We start from the raw sequence: 19,707 nt of genomic DNA on the forward strand, positions 1-19,707 counted from the left end.
CTGAGGCTACCTGGGCTTCTAGCGACAAATATGGATCCAGGAGCACCCCCAGATTATGGACCTCAGGTACGACCCCATCCAAAGCAGGCAAATGACCAATCTGAATTTAGGAACCATCAACCCACATCACCTCCATCTTGTTAGGATTCAGACTCAGTTTATTGGCCCTCATCCAGCTCACCACTGAGTCCAGGCAGCAGTCCAGGGCTTGCACGCCCTCTCCTGAGTCAGATGCTACAGAGAAATAGAACTGGATATTGTCAGTGTACTGTTGATACTTTGCCCCAAATCTGCTGATGACCACTCCGAAGAGCTTCATATAGATGTTAAACAGCATGGGGAACAAGATAGTACCCTGAGGCACCCCAAAGCACAACTGCCAGGAGGCCAAAAGAAAATCACCCAATGCTATTCTCTGAAAACAACCTTGGAGATAGAATTAAAACCACTGTAAAACAGTGCTTCCGATACCCATCTCACCAAGTCGGCCCAGAAGGATACCATGGTCAATGGTATCAAAGGCCACTGAGAGATCAATTAAGAGTAACAGGGTCACACTCGTTCTGTCCTTCTCCCTATAAACACCATCCATCAGGGAAACCAAGGCTGATTCAGTCCCATAACCAGACCTGAACGTAGACTGGAATGGGTCAAGATAATCTGTTTCATCCAAGAGTACTTGCAATTGCTGTGCCACAACCCTCTCAATCACCTTCCCTAAGAAGGGGGTATTTGCAACTGGTCGGTAATTGTTGCAGACCAATGGGTCCAGGGTGGGCTTTTTCAGGAGTGGTTGGATCACTGCCTCTTTCAGGGAGGCTGGAACCACTCCCTCCCACAATGATGTGTTGGCCACACTCTGGATCCACTCGGTCAACCCCCCTCAGCAAGCTTTAATAAGCCAAGAAGGGCAAGGGTCAAGAGGACACGTTGCTGGCCAAATCATCACAAGCCCCTTGTCTATTTCATCAAGCCGCATCAACTGAAACCGTTCCCAAGAGGTTGCAGCAGACATTGCACTGGACACCTCATTGGGGACAACAGTAGATGTGACTGCTATGGAGGCGAGCAACTTTACCCTCAAAGTGTCTTGCAAACAATTCACAGTGGGCCTCTGAAGGGTCTAAAACTCAATTTCCTGGTGTTGATGTCACCAGACCCCCTGACAATACAGAAAAGCTCCACTGGACAGCTACTTGAGGATGCGATGGAGGCAGAGAAGTGGGCCTTTTTCGCCACCTTCACCACCACACAATAGGCATGGTTATGATGTTTTAGTCATGCCCGATCAGCCTCACAGCATGTCTTTCGCCACTTGCGCTCTAGCCATTGCCCAGCCTGTTTCATTGTCCTTAGCTCACTAGTGTACCAAGGTGCAAACTGGGCTCCACAATGCCGGAGAGGGCACTCGGGGGCAAAAGTGTCAAGAGCCCGATGCACCTTGCTGTTCCACAGTATGACAAGGGCTTCAACTTAGTCACCTGCTCTATCTACTAGGAACTCCCCCAGGGCATTCAGGAATCCAGTGGATTCCATTAGTCTCCGGGAGCGGACCATCTCAATCTGTCCACCATCCCTGCAGGGATGGATCAGAGACATAAGTCTAAACTTCTCCAGGAAGTGGTCTGACCATGACAATGGGGTGACATCCACCTCCCCATCTGCAGACCACCCCGTCCTCCATCTGGAGCAAAAACCAAGTTAAGGGTGTGCCCTGCCCTATGCATCAGGCCAGTGACAACTTGAGACCATGGTTGTCATGGAGGCCATGAAGTCCCGAGACGGAACACTAGAGGCAGCCTCAGCATGGACATTGAAATTACCCAGGACTATCGTTTTGGGCTCCTCCAATTTTCAACAGTCTTGGCTTCCCCCCAAAAAATCCTGGGAAGTGTAGTTTGTGAAGGGTGCTAAGAAGAGGCTCCTATCCCCCTGACAGAGCTCCAGTGGTGGTTTAACTGTTGGCCACTCTGATTCAAGCTCTGTGAGGGGAACAAGGCTTCTCCTGGCAACTCTCAGCACTCTTCACTAACTACACTTCCCAGGATTCTTTGGGAGAAGCCATGACTGTCTAAAGTGAAATAAAGGTCTGGCCAGGGACAGCTTTGGTTTAAATTTGGGTGGGAGACCACATGTGCCTGCTGTAGAATAAAAAGGTGGGGAAAACAATGAAAAATGATACAGTTCACAAAGTTTTCCTTTTGGAAAGGAAAGGGGTTCCCCTCCGCCCAGTGCCCACCCACCCAATCTCTTCCCCTCCCCTTCCTGCCCCTTCCCCAGGTCAGTTTCACCTATCCTAAGCATGATTACATAGAAGTAAATCCCACTGGACTCAAAAAGCATGAAAATGATCAAATCTGCCCTTCCCTCCTCCTCCCTCTTATCCCCTCCCTCTTGCCCTTTTGCTCCCCCTTGCTTTGCCCCTCCCTCTCCCTCCCCTATCCCCTTCCAATCTCCTCCTTTCCCTTCCCTTCCTTCCCCCTCCTTCCCCCAGTCAGGTTTACCTATCTTAAGCATGATTGCACTGGAGTAACCATGCAAATGATCAAACCTGCCCTCCCCTATGAGCTACAGCTCTGCCTCATAAAGCTACAGCCCTCCCCTATGGGCTACAGCCCTGGCCCATAAAGGCAAGTAGCATATGATCCCAAGGACAAAACAGACCCACTGTCTCCTTATGTTACATCCTCAGGAAGGGATGCAATTCACAGTGAACTTTTATCTCTCTTCCCAATGTAAACACCTGAACACCCCCTTTGCTTAACTGGTGGTGGTGGTGGTGTATGTAAGAAGAAAATGGCTTTTACATCCAAGAGAGCCAGAGATCTCTGCATCGGTCCCGTTAGGAAATCATCAGTTACACTTATTCTGAACTATTAACTAGTTATCTGTTGGACAAAAGATGGCCACGACTTGTGATTTATTTATTTATTTATTTATTAAATTTATATACCGCCCGACTAGCAATAGCTCTCTGGGCGGTGAACATAAAATAGCATAAAAATACAATGAATAACAAAATAATACTAAAATACAATCATCAATCCAATACAATAAACATTTTAAAAAGTAAATCAGTGTAACTTAAAATGCTTCAGAGAATAGGAAGGTTTTGACCTGGCGCCGGAAGGAGAGCAGAGTCGGCGCCAGGCGTACTTCCTCGGGGAGACTGTTCCTTAGTTCGGGGGCCACCACTGAGAAGGCCCTAGATCTTGTCATCACCCTCCGGGCCTCCCTGTGAGTTGGAACCCGGAGGAGGGCCTTCGTAGCAGAACGTAGTGCACGGGCCGGTTCATATCGGAAGAGGCGTTCCGCAAGGTATCGTGGTCCCGCACCGTATAAGGCTTTATAGGTTAATACCAACACTTTGAATCTAGCCCGGAAACATATTGGCAACCAGTGCAAGCTGGCCAGAACTGGTGTTATATGCTCAGACCGCTTGGTCCTTGTCAGCAATCTGGCCGCCGCATTTTGCACTAGTTGTAGCTTCTGAACTGTCTTCAAAGGTAGCCCTACGTAAAGCGCATTACAGTAATCCAAACGTGAGGTTACCAGAGCATGTACCACTGATGTAAGGTCCTCTTTACTCAAATAGGTACGTAGCTGGGCTACCAACCGAAGTTGGTAAAACGCATTCCTAACCACCGAGGCTACTTGAGCCTCAAGTGAGAGGGAAGAGTCTAAAAAGACTCCCAGACTACGAACCCGGTCCTTTAGGGGGAGTGTAACCCCATCCAGGACAGGGTATATATCCACCATCCGATCAGAGAACCCGTCCACCAACAGCATCTCAGTCTTGTCTGGATTGAGCTTCAGTTTGTTAACTCTCATCCAGTCCATTGTCGCGGCCAGGCAACGGTTCAGCAAATCTACAGCCTCACCTGAAGAAGATGAAAAGGAGAAGTAGAGCTGCGTGTCATCAGCATACTGATGACAACGCACTCCAAAACTCCTGATGACCTCTCCCAACGGCTTCATGTAGATATTAAAAAGCAGGGGGGACAAAACTGACCCCTGCGGGACCCCATATTGGAGAACCCGCGGTGTCGAGCAATGTTCCCCAAGCACTACCTTCTGGAGACGACCCGCCAAGTAGGAGCGGAACCACTGCCAAGCAGTACCTCCAACTCCCAACTCCGCGAGCCTCTCCAGAAGGATACCATGGTCGATGGTATCAAAAGCCGTTGAGAGATCAAGGAGAATCAACAGAGTTACACTCCCTCTGTCTCTTTCCCGACGTAGGTCATCGTACAGGGCGACCAAGGCTGTCTCAGTGCCAAAACCGGGCCTAAAACCCGATTGAAATGGATCTAGATAATCAGTTTCATCCAATAGCGCCTGGAGCTGGCCAGCAACCACCCGTTCCAAGACCTTGCCCAGGAATGGAACATTCGCCACTGGCCTGTAGCTGTTAAAATTGTCTGGGTCCAAGGAAGGCTTTTTCAGGAGTGGTCTCACCACTGCCTCTTTCAGACAGCCCGGGACCACTCCCTCTCGTAAAGAGGCATTATAACAATACGAAACTACAGAATGAATATGCCAAAGCTTTCTTCCTTAGGGAGGAAACAAACGAAAACAAGTCAGAGGAATGTATAACCCAAGCAGGAATCTGGCTGTTTACTCATTATACATTCCTATAAAAACCTTTCCAGCAATAAAGTGGGGATCAGATCAATTAACATTCTACTGTCAGCTGGTCCTTCTTCAGATCATCTGTGCAAGTACTAAAGTCTGTGGCTCATAAACCTCCAGTACAGGAAGTGTATAAAACACAGGAAATCTCTTTATTACCGCAAATGCCTCAAATCTCTTTAATAAGTGCAAGAAGGGATGGGAAATAAAATTTGATCCACTTTGCATATAAAGCCAGATCTATCAAATTTTTGAAATTATATGAGAACTGAAAGAGGGTCATCCTTTGAAAACCGCACATACCAGATTTTTATGATATACTTCTACAACCAAGGAATATTTACACAAATGCAAATGTTAGGGCAAGTGTGCATAAAAATGAACTTTTTAGTGAAAATAACAGACAAAATGCATTATATGAGGAGAAATTCCTTGCAAAAATGTTACATTAGTCACAACTACATACAAAAATGATGTGTTAAGAGAAATTGACACTAAAATGCTGAAGAAATTTCATGAGATTTTTTTTAAAAAATGCAAATTACTACAGAAATGTGCAGAACGGAATTAAATTGGAAAAACAAAAAACGGAGAGAAATGAAATTGACAGATCCTTCCATCCTAAAGTGCAGATAACGTTTGACCATCGATTCTCCCTTGCCCCCATAAAATGTGGCATTGTTTGCCTTACTTATGAAAGTTGGGTTACTGCTGCTATGAATGGTCACTGTTGCTTGAGTAGTGATGTCACAGACATTACATTCTCACATTCCATGGGCCTTTTAGCATCATATATATTCACCAACTAAGGATACAAGCTCACATATTGGGCAACCTAAACTCCAATCCATGAAAGCTCATGCCACAATAAAATTCTTATTTTTAAGATGTCAGACTTATTATTCATTCATATTTATTTACTTGTTTATTTGTAATTAATTTAATGAGAGTCTGCTTCATTAGAGAAGCACGAGTGCAGAAATGTTGCCCTTGTAGGGCAGGGTTGGGGAACCTTTTTTCAGACCAAGGGCCACATTTACTTCTGGGCAACTTCCCAAGGGACACATGCCAATACTGGGTGGTTAATTCCTACACACACACACACCCCTACCTTTTATCTTCCATCCAGACAAGCAGGGGGTATTACCAGAGTTCAAATCCCTACTCAGCCAGACTGACTTTGGCTAGTCATTATCTTTCACTCTAACCTGCCTTGCAGGGTTGTGCTTAGAGATTTGAAGGCTCAGGGGGAAAACCCGGAAAAGTTCAGAAAAAAAGGGGGGGTTGTTTTTATCCAAAGCCTTTTTTTTTTGCTTTCCCCCCAAAAAAAAAAATTGGGGGAAAAAATGGATCATGGAAGGTTTGTTTTATTCATCATGCCCCCCCTTTTTTTTCCTCAGTTCTTTTTATGGGAATGGATGCTTTATGTCTGCTTGACACTGTGGAGGACTAGCAGAGACATAAATAATTTTCTTTGTCATTAATGTTGATGGTTTCTTCTGGTTTCTTTTAATTGTTTTTTGCCTGCTCCTCATAAACTGGAAAAAGAAAGAGGTTCCTTACAGTTCAGGATCTTGTAGATCCATTCATTACAAAAAAAAAGTAAAAATTTAAAAAAGTAAATTCAATTTGTAATAATTGTTTGAATAAAATGTACTTTTAATATACCAAATGTGATAATTTCATGCCAAACCAATTTGTATATAATTACATTTGATGTTCCTGAAGTAACAAAGTGACTTTCAATCTGTAAAAAGTGCTAATATTGCATTTTTTTCCTTTTTTCCAAAAAATTCATTTTTTTCTGAAAAAAAAGGGGAGAAAGCGTTTTTTTTCCCATGGCTTCAAAATTTCTGGAAATTTTACATCTCTAGTTGTGATCATAAAATGGAGAGACGAAGAGAACCACGTACACTACCATGAGTTCCTTCAAGGATATATACACATAACAAGTGGGAAATAGTTGGAGAAACTTTACTTCTTATTGAGCTAAAGGGTCAAACACTGCCTGACACCACAAGCAGAAGCACTGGGTCTTGGTGAAGAAGAAGAAGAAGAAGAAGAAGAAGAAGAAGAAGAAGAAGAAGAAGAAGAAGAAGAAGACCTGGAATCTCTCTAAACAGAGGCCAGACCTACATGCCCCTCCATGACAACCTCAACGAGAACCTCACACCATTACTGTTCCTGGATGTACTGAAACCCCCAAGTACAGCTCACATCTGGCACCCCGAATTGACAGCACAGAGCAATAAACCAAGAAAAAATGTACAACACACACTGTGGACAGGCATGGACATGGGAGACCAGGGTTTAAATCCCCACTAAGCCATGAAGTAACCTTCGGCCAGCCTCAGTCTCTCAGCCTAACCCTACTTCACAGGGTTCTTGCGAGGATAAAATAGGGAGGGGAGGGAGGGGAAGAACCATGTATGCCACCTTGACCTTCTTGGAGGAAAGGCAGGATATAAATGTCATCATAGATACTTAAATAGAGAGGAGGATCCAACCTCCACAGAACTTTCTGTGCAGGTTTGATCTGATTATTCCTTACTTGGCAGGGCTTTCTAGTTACTGCTTGGGGACATGGTACATGTGACTTTCATTTCCTTACAGAAGTGTCCACTTTGCCATCCATAGACACATTTTAAGATACACTGAAACATACTTAAGTTCCCCAAAAGACTCTTACGTGGTTTTCTACATACAAAAATACATTTTTTCTCCTACACCAGAAATCTCCAGCCCATGGGTCTAATTAGGCCCTCCAGGTCTCCCTATATGGCCTGCAAGGCCATTTGTGCCAAGCCCACCTGCCCTATGCCTGATGGGGCACACAAAGGTGAAGCCCCAAACAATTGAATAGATGGCTGTCAAGAGCGATCAAAGCTAGGAAAAGGAACCCTCAGATCTGGAAATTCTCCATGTGGCACACCATTGAGGTTAGGGATCCTGGGCTGTAGAATAGCTCTGCCCTCCCAGCTTCGCTATCAACTTGCCTCACTTGGAAAAAAATCTTATCTTGGCACACTTCCCGCTTTTTTGATGCACATACCGATATTGAAGGGATTATATAAGCCAGGGGTGCAAAATCTGTGGCCCTCCAAATGTTACTGGACTCCAACTCCCATCAGCCCCAGACATCATAGCCAATAGCCAGGATGATGGGAGTTGTAATCCAGCAACATCTGGAGGGCCACAGGTTTCAATACAGATATTTTACTGTGACTATGCCAAGATACTATGCATTGTCTTTCATTTATTTTTATTTATTTATTTATTAAATTTGTTGGTTGCTTTTCTACACAAAAGTGACTTACAGGTAATAAAAAATTAAAATTAAAAAAGCAAAAATTAATATATATATATAAAAAGTTAAAAACAAAGCAGTACATTAGGTGGTGGAGCAACCCTTCTTAGGAAGGCTACATACTAGAAGCCTCCCAAAAGCCTTCCAAAATTATGAACCAAATGCCTGGGAGAAGAGTAACGTTTTTGCCCGGCACCTACATATGGATTATGAAGGCTCCAAGCATACCTCCCTGGGGAGAGTGTTCCACAAAGAGGGGGCCACCACTGAGAAGGCCCATTCTCATGTTGCCACTCTCCAAACCTCCTTCAGAGGGGGCACAGAAAGATAGGTCTCTGATATCCAGTGCAGGGTCCGGTGCATATAGGGAGGGGCGGTCCTTGAGGTATTGGGGTATAATGTTTTATAGGTCAAAACCAGCACTTTGAGTTGAGCCCAGAAACCAATTGGTAGCAAATGCAGTTGCTCCAGAATTGGTGTTATGTACCTAATCTGACCAAAGTGTATTTGGTGTATTTAATGAAGTTTAATTTTGGCATTTTTACTGATAAGCTTATCTACCACAGCAGACCAATTCACAATTTCCCTTTGGAGATGTTTCATGACAGATAAGACAGCCCCAACTTGTTAATTTCACTGAGTTTATTGTGAGCAGCCTATAGGAATTGTTTCAACTGCAGTTAAAAGTGTTTGGATGTACATTGTTAACAGACCCATCTTCTGGGGGTTTATTTTACAAGATAAGTGGGAAACCTGCAGGGACAAGGAACATGTAGCCCTCTAGATGATGCTGAACTACAACTCCCATCAGCCCTCACCAGCACAGCCAATAGTCAGGAATGATGGAAGTTGTAGCTCAGCAACATCTGGGAGACCACTAGTTAGCCACTCCTTTCTTAACAATTGAAAACACTCCATGGGATTATTTAATATCCAAAAGGAAAGTGACCAAGAATGGTGATACACTTTGCAAATATGGCAGGTTAAGGCAAATCACTTGGTTCAACAAATCTCACAGATGTGCATTACCAAGGCACATTGCAAATAATTATGAAGAGATCCATCTATTTCTGGCCCATGCCACCTTTTCATCATCATCATCATCATCAATTATTATTATTATTATTATTATTATTATATCCCACTTTTCCACCAAGGTGATAAAAATGGTACACCTGGTTCTCTCTCCCCATTTTATCCACACCACAAACCTGTGAGATAGGATATGCTGAAAGATAGTGACTGGACCAAGATCGCCCAGGGAGCTTCATGGCCATGTAAGGATTTGAACCCTGGTCTTCCAGGTTCTGTTCCAATGTTGTAACCACTACACCACACTATCCATAATACTGTTCTATTTCTGCATTAATCTGTGATTCTTTTTTAAAAAATCCATCTCAAAATCCATATTTTAGTGTTAAATGCAACCCTCTCAAAGGATTGTATCCAATGGTGTTGATGGCAACAGTTCCATCAACAGAACAATGAGAGAAGCAATTTTTGATGCATGCCCCACTGCCCCCCAATATATGCTCTGGAGAGTCCCCCAACCCTCTGTAGCAGATTTAAGCAGAATGTGGGGGAATTGCACAGGGGAGGGGGAATCACCTAAAATTGCTTCCCATTCTGCTAACGACCCTGATTTGATGCACCGCTAGCAAGCGGTGGCTCGAAACCTGTAGTTTATAGCACAACACTTTGACATAGGTTTGGAGGGGATTGCTAATTTGAGAGTTTGCAGTTAACAATTCTGTTAAAAAAGGGATTATTTTGCAGCGTAGGATATCAACAACTATTCCTGTAACTATAGATCGACACCAAAGCTAGCCTTTGTCCTCAAAGTTATAAAGAGAAGGAAAGAAGGGTACCAAAACATTCACCTTGCCAGGCCTTTACTATTATGTTCCAATTGTTCCCAGATTCAATTTCATCATTTAATCTTCAAGAGCATAATTGGTTCACAGACTGCAGATAAAAATATTAAATGAAAGGTTGGACAAGCGGCCCATTTCTAAACAGTCAGCCCATCTTACAATTCTGTAAGAGTGACACGCTTTTTCAATAGACAGACCTGCATTTATCTCCCCCTATTCTGCCGCATAATATAGTCCCGTTTTGAAAAACGAAAATTTAATAAAAATAAGAATGAAATTAGAAAGGGGGAGATACTGAGAGCACTCAGAAGCTGCAGAAAAAGAACCTAACAGGCACTTCTTAAGAGTCTAAAAAATTACAGAGTTTCATTTTGTTCCCTCAGGGTGAAATGCTTTACTGTATGACAACGCATTCCACTAATGCTATCATTTTTCGGTTTGCTTATCACTTTATTCACATTTCTGTATAATGCAAACGCAGAAGAATATATTCAAAAGCAAAAGCATCAGCACATTAAAGAAGGCTGTCATGGTTCAGATCAAGTTCAACTTCAAAGTGTTTTGAGCACCACAGCCCCCAGCTAGGCTGTTCTGTTGTAATCAAAGCTAGAATGAGGAGAACAAAATTGTGCATCCCACCTAGATATGTGAATGCCCAGAAATGACAAGAAAAACAGAAAAAATGATATTATATATATTATAATATAAAATTATATATACACACACACTTTTTTTTCTTCATGGGCCTTCACATCTCTAATCCCACCATCTTCAAAACATCAAAGGATGTTTTATCTTCCATTTTATCCTAGATCCTCAAGCAAGGAGAAATTCAACAAAATCTTTTAGGATGGACTTTAAAAAAAGAATATACAATCTTCTATGAACTCTGTATACAAATGAGCCATGGCATGTTTTGTACTCATCCGGACCGCCTAACAATGATAAAGATAAGTCAAGGATGTGGAAACCGTGGCCAGTGGAGGCTGATCTGTTAGGGCTATGGGCTTAGCCCTGCCAAGTGAGATACCTGGCCTTTTTTTTTAAGTTTCTCCAAAAATATCAAACACATACTTTTTTCCTTTTCCACCTGTCCTTCCATAATACATTTCAACACAGAGGCCTGGATACTTTTCTGTCATTCCCCCATTCTCTAGTCAATCAGCTCTCTGCAACACTCACCCAATCAAAATCCCAAAGTATTGCTTTGGCCAGAAGGTCCCACCCATCTCTCTCTAGACAGAAAACACATTATTGTTAATGTTATTGGGGCAAATGGCCATTTTCCCTAACTGTGCAGTTTTCCCTTCCCTTCTCTTGTCTATATCTCCTTTTAATGTACCTAACCTTAATTGGGCTACTTTTTGGGTAGCCCAGGGAGCTGTTCTGAGCTTGCTCCAGACTCCAGAGGTGTTTAATTTCAGACTGCACCTCCAAACTCCTTGAAGTACCCTCTTTGTGGGCAGGCAGGAAGGCAGGCAGAAGGGTGTGGCTGTTCATTGAGCAGCTTTTTCAAATATTAGAATCTGGGGGAAGAGAGAGTGTGTGTGGTGGACACCGTAAATACAATGTAAGTCTCCTTTTATGATAATTATGTACAGTAGCTCTTTTCTATTGTTGTTATATGCCTTCAAGTCGATTACGATTTATGGCAACCCTATGAATCTTTTGGGGGGGATATATTCATAGGGTTTTCATGGTAAGAGGTATTCAGAGGTGGTTTACCATTGCCTTCCTCTAAGCCTACAGCACCCGGTCTCCCATCCAAGTACTAACCAGGCCTGACCCTGCTTAGCTTCTGAGATCAGACGAGATTGGGTGTGTTCAGGGTAGTATGGCCATAGGCAGTTACTTTCTATACTATTTTTGTAAATGAGAGATAGTATTGGGAGGAAAAATGGTGGACTACAGAGAGCCTCCATGTGTGTTGCAACTTGCAACAGTTTGTGTTGCTGCCTTCCTTGTGCTAGGAGGAGGTTAATATAATCTCCAGATTGTGAATATTGTGGCATCCTCTACACAACCCCCTTGGCCCTCTCCAAGTGATTGGTCTTGGCTACCAAACAGTCCCACCAAGTTCAGAGTCCACCAACCACCATTGCCTGTGGCCTGCCAGATGTTCTTAAACTACAGATACCATTGTCCTTGATCACTGTCCATGCTAATGTAATGGGAATTGGAGTCCAATATCTGGAGGGCCACAAGTTTCCCATCCCTGGTGTAAGCAGAGTACATGGTCATACCATTAAAACATCTCACCCTGTGACATCAAAATGATGATGATGATGATGATGATGGTGAAGATTTAAAAAAAAAACTGAAGAGGTGCCTTTAAGGTTCCTCACCTGCAGACACAGGCAGAACAATCCGAACTACAGGAAGCCAGTGTAATTTATGCTGGGGTAAATTATACTGTTGTAATTTACTGCCATTCCTAACTCAATTCAGGAGTGTGCCTACTGCTGGCTGAGCCGGCCCATACCTAACAGAGGGAAAACAAGCCTTCAAAATAGAGTTGGACTTACACTGCCCTTTTTGCCAGTATAGCTTCATTTTGGTTGCTAGGTCACATGACTGAGCTGAATTGAGCTTGGAATGGAGTTACAGTAGGGGAACGTCTCCCCCTCCCCTGTCCCTGCCATTCCCCTGGAATGTTCCCTTTTCAGGACTCGGCCTGGCTGAGCCTCCCTGAGCCAGGATGGAGGATTTATGCCAGCATACCTCTGGCTGAGGTGGGATGGAGGACTTCAGCCAATGTAGCCCTGACTGAATTCAAGCTCAGCCAGAGACCTACCTATTCTAAACTCCGCCCAACCCGGCAGATCTTGGGTTTAGATTGCTCCCTACGTACTCTTGGTCTTTATTTTTATTTATACTTTCAAAGTAGTGATGGCTCTGTTGTGGCACCGATAAATGCTATTCTCAGGATCTACATGCCTCTCTTTATTTTCTATTTTAAATTTGTATTAAGTTTCTTCAGACTACGACATAAAGACCAAACCTTTGAAACTTCTCCCTAACCTCTATCATACAAATTTATACATTACATAATCTTTCATCTCAATGCATATAATCACATTCCCATATATGCATGACAGACACACAGACCACGAGGGGTGGGGGGAGGATTGGGAAAAAGAAGAAAGGAAAATAAAAACCGCCTTTATTTCAGTCAGCCATTCAAACTCTTCTTACCCAACACTGGCTATTTTTGTTTTGAACAAGATTCTCATTTATTTACTTCAAGTACATAGCACTCATGAATTCAAGGTTAACATCAGGATGTTACTGCCTCCTCCATCACTTGCAGCAATTTCTTTTGCCCTTTTGTTCTGCAAGAAATATCAACACCCTCCACACAGCCACTATGTCGTTTGTGCATTCACTGGAACACAAAATGTTAAAAGGTGTATAGACTTAGATATTTCCATATGGATCACATAAAAGAGGCTGAGAATGGCCTAGATTAACTGTGCCACTATCAAGCACAACTCTTCTCAGCAAGAAAAACCAGTATAGAGTAGATTAGACATGTTGCCTGCCACTCCAAGGAGAAAAAGCATCTGGAAGCTTACAAGGCACTGATTCCATAGTTTACAAGAATGAGCCGAGGTGAGCTTTGGGCTTGCACGCTCCCCCTCCTGCCTCCTCTGGCATGACTACAAGAAGGAGTAGGGGGGGAAATTCTTCAATCATTTTTTTTCTATTTCTATTTATTAAAACATTTGCGGTCATAGACCCGAAATACAAATGGACGTCAACAGTACAGACAAATTTAAAACTTTTAAAATAGGAGATTCCTAATTTACAGTCCGAAGTAATAAAAGCTGCCTTTTCCGTATGATTTGAGCTATAAAAAGGAACTTGGCCACTGTTTTAGTTATAATCTTATCATTATCAGACATTAGTAATTGGAGAAGCTTATTATGTGAGCTTCTTATTTGCTTGTTGCATTTTCCAAACAGTGGCTAATCTTAACAAAGGTTTGAAGTTGGCTTGTTTCAACAAACCATTGTCAAGATGAACCAAAGGTTATGGTTCAGACATAATGCTAAGGCTGCTGTCACACATGGGGTTTATTGTGCCAGTTTTGTGGATTAAAATGGTAGCACTTCTCTTGTGATTTCTAAGATTCCTTTCACACTGCAGTACATGTTGCTTTAAGGAACCGAGGCTTTGTTCGGCCAATATACCAGCATTTCACACAAATGTCTTTCACGCTGCTGCAACAAACATCATGTTTTCATCCCTCACCCGTTATGCACATGTGCACCGTAGTTCCCCCACAATTCACTGTGTGAGTTAGAAGTCTGCAGTCATGAGCAGACCTCTTATGGCCCCCTTTATCATGTAGTTTGAAATGTCTTCAAATAGATAAATATTTATGTGATTGCTCCTTAACTGGAGCAGATTGTTTTTTCCTCACCCCATATGCATAGGAGGTCTAGGATCTCATCCCATTGCCATTATTTTTGTGGCATGTCTGGACACAGGGGTGAGTGTGGGAAAAGAGGAAGGGGAAGCTGCTGCCCGCACCTATGCCTAAAGGGTGGGAATGCATGGCATGCTGGGCTGACTGTCACGTGAGCAGTTTGCAGCTAGCAAAAAATTCCCATGATTTTCCAAGTTCGGAAAATCTAACAAACTATAGTGGAACTAGCTTTTACATCATGTGAAAGATCAAATAAAATGTGCAAATTGCCAGGTAAGAACTTGTGGGAATAACGGAATAAAGTGCAGTGTGAAAGGAGCCTAAACTCTTATTACTCTAAAGCAAAAACAGAAACTTACAATCTCTTCCTCGGAGCTGCACCAAAGGAGAAAAGAGGAGGGGGAATCATGTGAAGGCTCATGTGCGCTCTGGCTCTAATGTTAAACAATGATTTTAGCATGACATGCAAACCAGACCTTTCTGCATGGGCTTTGGTTCATATTTTAAAGTGTGAGCATGGATGCCGTACTCCAGAGGATTATCTAAATTTTCTAAAGGGAGTAGACTGATGGGTTTCTTCCCATCAGATGTTTAGCAAGGACAACAACAAAGGCTTCCCCCCCCTCAGGAATTCACTTGGTAGAATTCCAAATCTGGAGTAACTCAGGTATAGAGTTGTACTTGTATATGCAAGTTATCCCACAGTATGGCTCTGGGGGCAGCAGGTAATTGGCTCCACAGCCTGACCTATCATTTGGCACCTAGGTCTAGTGGTACACCTCAGGTAAAAAAAAAGTAGATCCTTCAAGCCTGAAGTCTGCCAGTGCTTACATTGAATTACTCCTGTTAACACAGGCCTACGTGTACACTACAGCTTCAACCAGGACTTTTTACTTGTTTGTGGGTTTTGTCCAAGACAAAGAGAGAGGTTCCCCTCAGACAAAAAGTGAAACCAGTGCACATGATTTAATGCGTCCTAAGGTAGATTTTTAAACAAGTGCGTATATCTTTGATTTTGACATGGCTGTGTTGAGAAGTATGTTTTCACAAATAGTTTAAGTCAGGCATGCAAAACCTGTAGCCTTCTGGATACTGTTGTTGGGCTTCAGCTCCCATCACCCCCAGACAGCATGGTCAATGGTGGGAAAGGATGAGTTGTAGTCCAACAGCATCCAGAGGGCCACAGGTTCCCCATCTCTTTCTCATTTATTTATTATTTTATTTATTACATTTATACCCCACCTTTCTTTTCATGATAGAAACCCAAGGCAGCTTACATATGGTTCCCAGGTGGTCTCCCATCCAGGAGCTGACCAGAGCTGATCCTGCTTAGCTTCAACAGGGTGCCAGCCTCATGTCCCTTCAGACCATAGCCTGGGACTTAAATGAAATATTCATCTGGGGAAAGAATTGTAGCTCAGTGGTGGAGCATCTGCCTTGCATATGGAAGGCCTCAGGTTCAATCCATGGTATTTCCAGGTAGGGCTGGGGAAAGCTCCTGCCTAAAACCCCGGAGAGCTGATGCCAGTCAGCGGAAACAATGGTAAGCTAGATGGACTAATGGTCTGACCTGGTATAAGTCTGAATCCCAGGTTCCTAATTAAGTCAATAGGTTCAAACTGGAAACACAGCTGACAATACTAAAAGGTACGTTTTGGGAAAGCAAGAGGCATATAAGATGCATTTTTATTTTAACAGTACAGCTGTCCTGCCCAGAACCCGACACAGGAGACGGAGGCGAGACTGGCAATAATTCTTGCTTTATTAGAGTCACGGTTACATCAAAAGCAGTGCATTTCATAGACCTAACTAGGCTGGCTCACTACTGATGCTAACTATGCTAACTAAGCATTCTCTGTGGTGTGTGGAGTAAGTTGACTCAGCACCTCAACCAGGGGGGGTGCCACCTTAAGTAGGGAAGGTCTTTGCCCATAATCTGACTCCTGCGTGGTTCCACCCTCTGACTGTCCTGCTTCTTGCATCGTCTCGCATGGGGCGAGGGGGGGGGCGAACCTCCGACTGCTCATCGGACAGTAAAGGCTCTCTAGGTGCCGGCTCAACTTCAGGAGGCGGGGAGCAAGTTGGTGGCAAAATGTTTGAAGGTCCAGATGGAAATATCTGCAAATCCCATTGCTAACGCCAGTGCAGACAGATACCCCAAACTTCAAGATGGATCAAGATTACATTGCAGATATTGCCCATGTTTGGGCTACTGAGAAGCTCCCTCTTCCAGCTGAATCTTCATTTGCCTTGAGGGGGACAGGTATGTTCAAGGTTCACTGGAGCCAGCATCATTTATCTAACCTTATATGCTACACCAAGTTGAGCACATTCCAAACAACATGCATTCTCCATTATAAGATGTCAACACACAAAAGAAAAACAAGGCTACCATACTGGTTTAGACCATATTGGTCTAGCTCCTTTGTCAGAGACAGAATGCTGCTGGAAACTGCAAGTGCTGTAGTGCTTGCAGGCTTCACATAGGCATCTGGCTGGCCAGTGTGAGAACAGGAAGCTGGCCTAGATGGACCACTGGCCCTATCCAACAAGCTCTTTTTATGTTCTTATATTACAGACGTGCATAGTCTGATCTAAAATGGCAATGCTGGTCGATTATACAAAAGGTTTCATCTGAGACTGTACCATCTATAAATAGGAAAATACATGATGGTAGAACCCAAGGTCTCCATTAAGATTTCAAGACCACTAGTGGAAACAACAGAAAATTCTAGGATGACTTGAGGGAAAGACAAAGGTTGCTTCCAGAGGGGGGCTTAAAAATGGGTCATTGGAAGTGGGGTGTTTGTTTACTTATTCTATTTCTCCTGGCAAGGGTAAATCCATATTGAATGGGAGGAAAGTACAAGCTAAACTTTTGATGCCAATGGTGTTGTGTGGACACTGCAAAGCATATGCATGCATTAAGAACACCCATTCCACAACCCAGACCCATCTAGAAGTACGCAAAGCATTAATTCTCTCTCCATTCAGTCTTTTGGACACTTTGCCCACCATAAGTGAAAGCTCAGCATGATTTTGTTAGTGCACAGGGGAAAGTACACTGGCTTGTTATCTCAAAAAGTAAAACTATTAACTACCTCTTAATATGACCATTGAGAAAATATCCCTTTAACAAAGAGCAATGGGATGAGATTTTATATACACAGCGGATTGGACATTTCTACCCTCTCCACTTCTGCTTTTTGACTCTACTCCAAACAGTGAAGCATTTTAAAAGGGCACCATAAATAAACAGCACAAGGTATTTTGAACCTGTGCAGGCTATCAATCTTGGGGAAAAATTCCACAGGCACCAGGATTCCTATTTGAGGATGCTGTGTGCACATACCAAGCCATCAAGAACAGCACGTTTTATGGTGCAATGGGATGTAAATCAAGAAACCTGGCTCAGATCTGAATCACAACCACTGGGAAATCATGAGATCTCTTCCTCTACCACTGTGGTACATGTCTTTTTGCATTTCACAAGAGAAGCGGAATTTTATTTACATCTGGAAATGTGGTTCGTGTGTGTGTGTGTGTGTGTGTGTGTGTGTAAGCATGTTTTTACGGTCTTGTTTTGTACAATAAATCATCCAAGAGCTGTCATGAACCTGCCACCACTTTATCACAAACCTGCCCTTCACCAGGGATTATCCCTTCTAAAACCCCATGCTTGGTTCAGGAAATCCCCACCCAGCGAGACGCTTGCCTCAGCCTGGGTCAGATATGGTCTCTGCACCACAAGCTTCAGCCCTTCCACCTTTTGTCCCAACCAAAAGGGGACCACTGGTGTGCCCTGTTAGCACAATGGGATGTAGGTACAGGAACTGAATAAGACTCTGATAGGGTAGCACATGTGACCAGGCAGTACACACAGGAATTTAAACGAACAAATTAACTTCATTAAAATGCAAGATGTTAAACAGTATCTTGATACATAGTCCCTTCTTCCCTATCTGTCCTACCCCTCTAACTAATATGTAATCCACCCTCTTCCACCCAGCCACTCCCACAACACAACCTCCCTCCTTCCACTCCAAATCCCAACAAACCTCCTGACAAAACCAACTGTCTTTTATTCAAACCTCCCTTAGAACTCTCTCTCTCTCTCTCACACACACACACACACCCTGGCAGTCTTACATCACTCATACTCCCAGGCATTCCACTAACTCCTTCAAACCCATAACACATTTAATAACAGTTCCCAACAAGTGGTTTTGTTATAACTCGTTTCATTCCTTTCTTGGAGGCTTGCCTGATGCCAACTTTGCCATCATTTCGATGCCTGGCAAAAATGTCTCGTTTCCCTGGGCATTTGGTTAGCACGCATGATTCAATTCTTTTATATATAATTATTCTGATGAGGCATGGGGGAGAAATTCTATTCAGTTTGCATTTTAAGATGGGCCTACCTAATTCACACATTCTGAAACATGAGAAATGAAACACAGCCATCCTTCAAAATTTGCACTTCTTCACATTTTGCAATGCAGTATTCCAGTCGAGTAAAACTACATATACTGGGTAGAATGTGCATAAAATGCATACATTAGAGGGGGAAAGAACATATAGAAAGGCATTGTATTAGGGGAAAAGGCTTTGCAAAAATGTATACATTAGACAAAATTGCACACAAAGCTTGTGAAACTGCCTTTTCAGATATCAACAGCTGCTTCTAGCTTGCCCACCCACAGAACAGGGGTAGCTCATGTGATGCCCTCCAAATGTTGTTGGACGCCATGACCCATCAGCCCCAAACAACAAGGCCAACGGTCATGGTTGATGCAAGTTATAGTTCAGCAACATCTGGAGGGCACCACACTGGCTACTCTGCCATAGAAGTTGCCTCGTCTGAAACTGACTTGTACATTGGATCCCATCAGTTTCATATAATTTCCAGCCGCTAGCTTGCACCTTGCACAGCTTTCTACATCATCTTTCCTTCTTCTTTCTGGATGGGGCTAGAATTGGTGGTATGAACATGCACTGTGCCTGTCCATGAGAACCTAAGCAAGCATATTTAACTTGCACATGTTCACAGATACCCTATATAGTATATACTATATACCTTCCAGAAGTATATATTTGTAACTTTCAAGTTTACAGCATTATTCAGTTTTTTTTAAAAAAAGGCTTCAGTCACTGACAGAGCTGTACCTGTGCTCTCTTTGATAAAAAAATATAATCAGAAATCTGATTTCCAATCCCAGCTACTCTAAATTGTTTGATTGGTCTGATGCAGAGATAAACCGCAAGCTTCACAAACACTGCAAGTCAATACAAAGCCTTCACCGGTACACAAAACATTAAATTTTAAACAGCACTGAAGAAATGGATTGGTTCTGATCACAGCGGAGAATGCCTCTTTGGACAGCTCTTGAAATGACTGCCTAGCTTAGATTCGTACTCGCTGTCATTTCAAGCGACAGTTAACGTTACCGGCATTCAAGACA

The 19,707-nt window shown here is 43.2% G+C and overlaps 1 protein-coding gene and 1 pseudogene across 4 annotated transcripts in view; both read right to left on the bottom strand.

Moving 5' to 3' along the window:
• The window catches only part of UNC5D (unc-5 netrin receptor D), a 550,803-nt gene that overhangs the window by 461,483 nt on the left and 69,613 nt on the right, over positions 1–19,707 (bottom strand). The window lies entirely within an intron of this gene.
• LOC133368910 (5S ribosomal RNA) lies at positions 11,554–11,659 on the bottom strand (annotated as a pseudogene).

This window comes from Rhineura floridana, chromosome 12, assembly GCF_030035675.1.
Source record: "Rhineura floridana isolate rRhiFlo1 chromosome 12, rRhiFlo1.hap2, whole genome shotgun sequence".
NCBI classification, from domain to species: domain Eukaryota; kingdom Metazoa; phylum Chordata; class Lepidosauria; order Squamata; family Rhineuridae; genus Rhineura; species Rhineura floridana.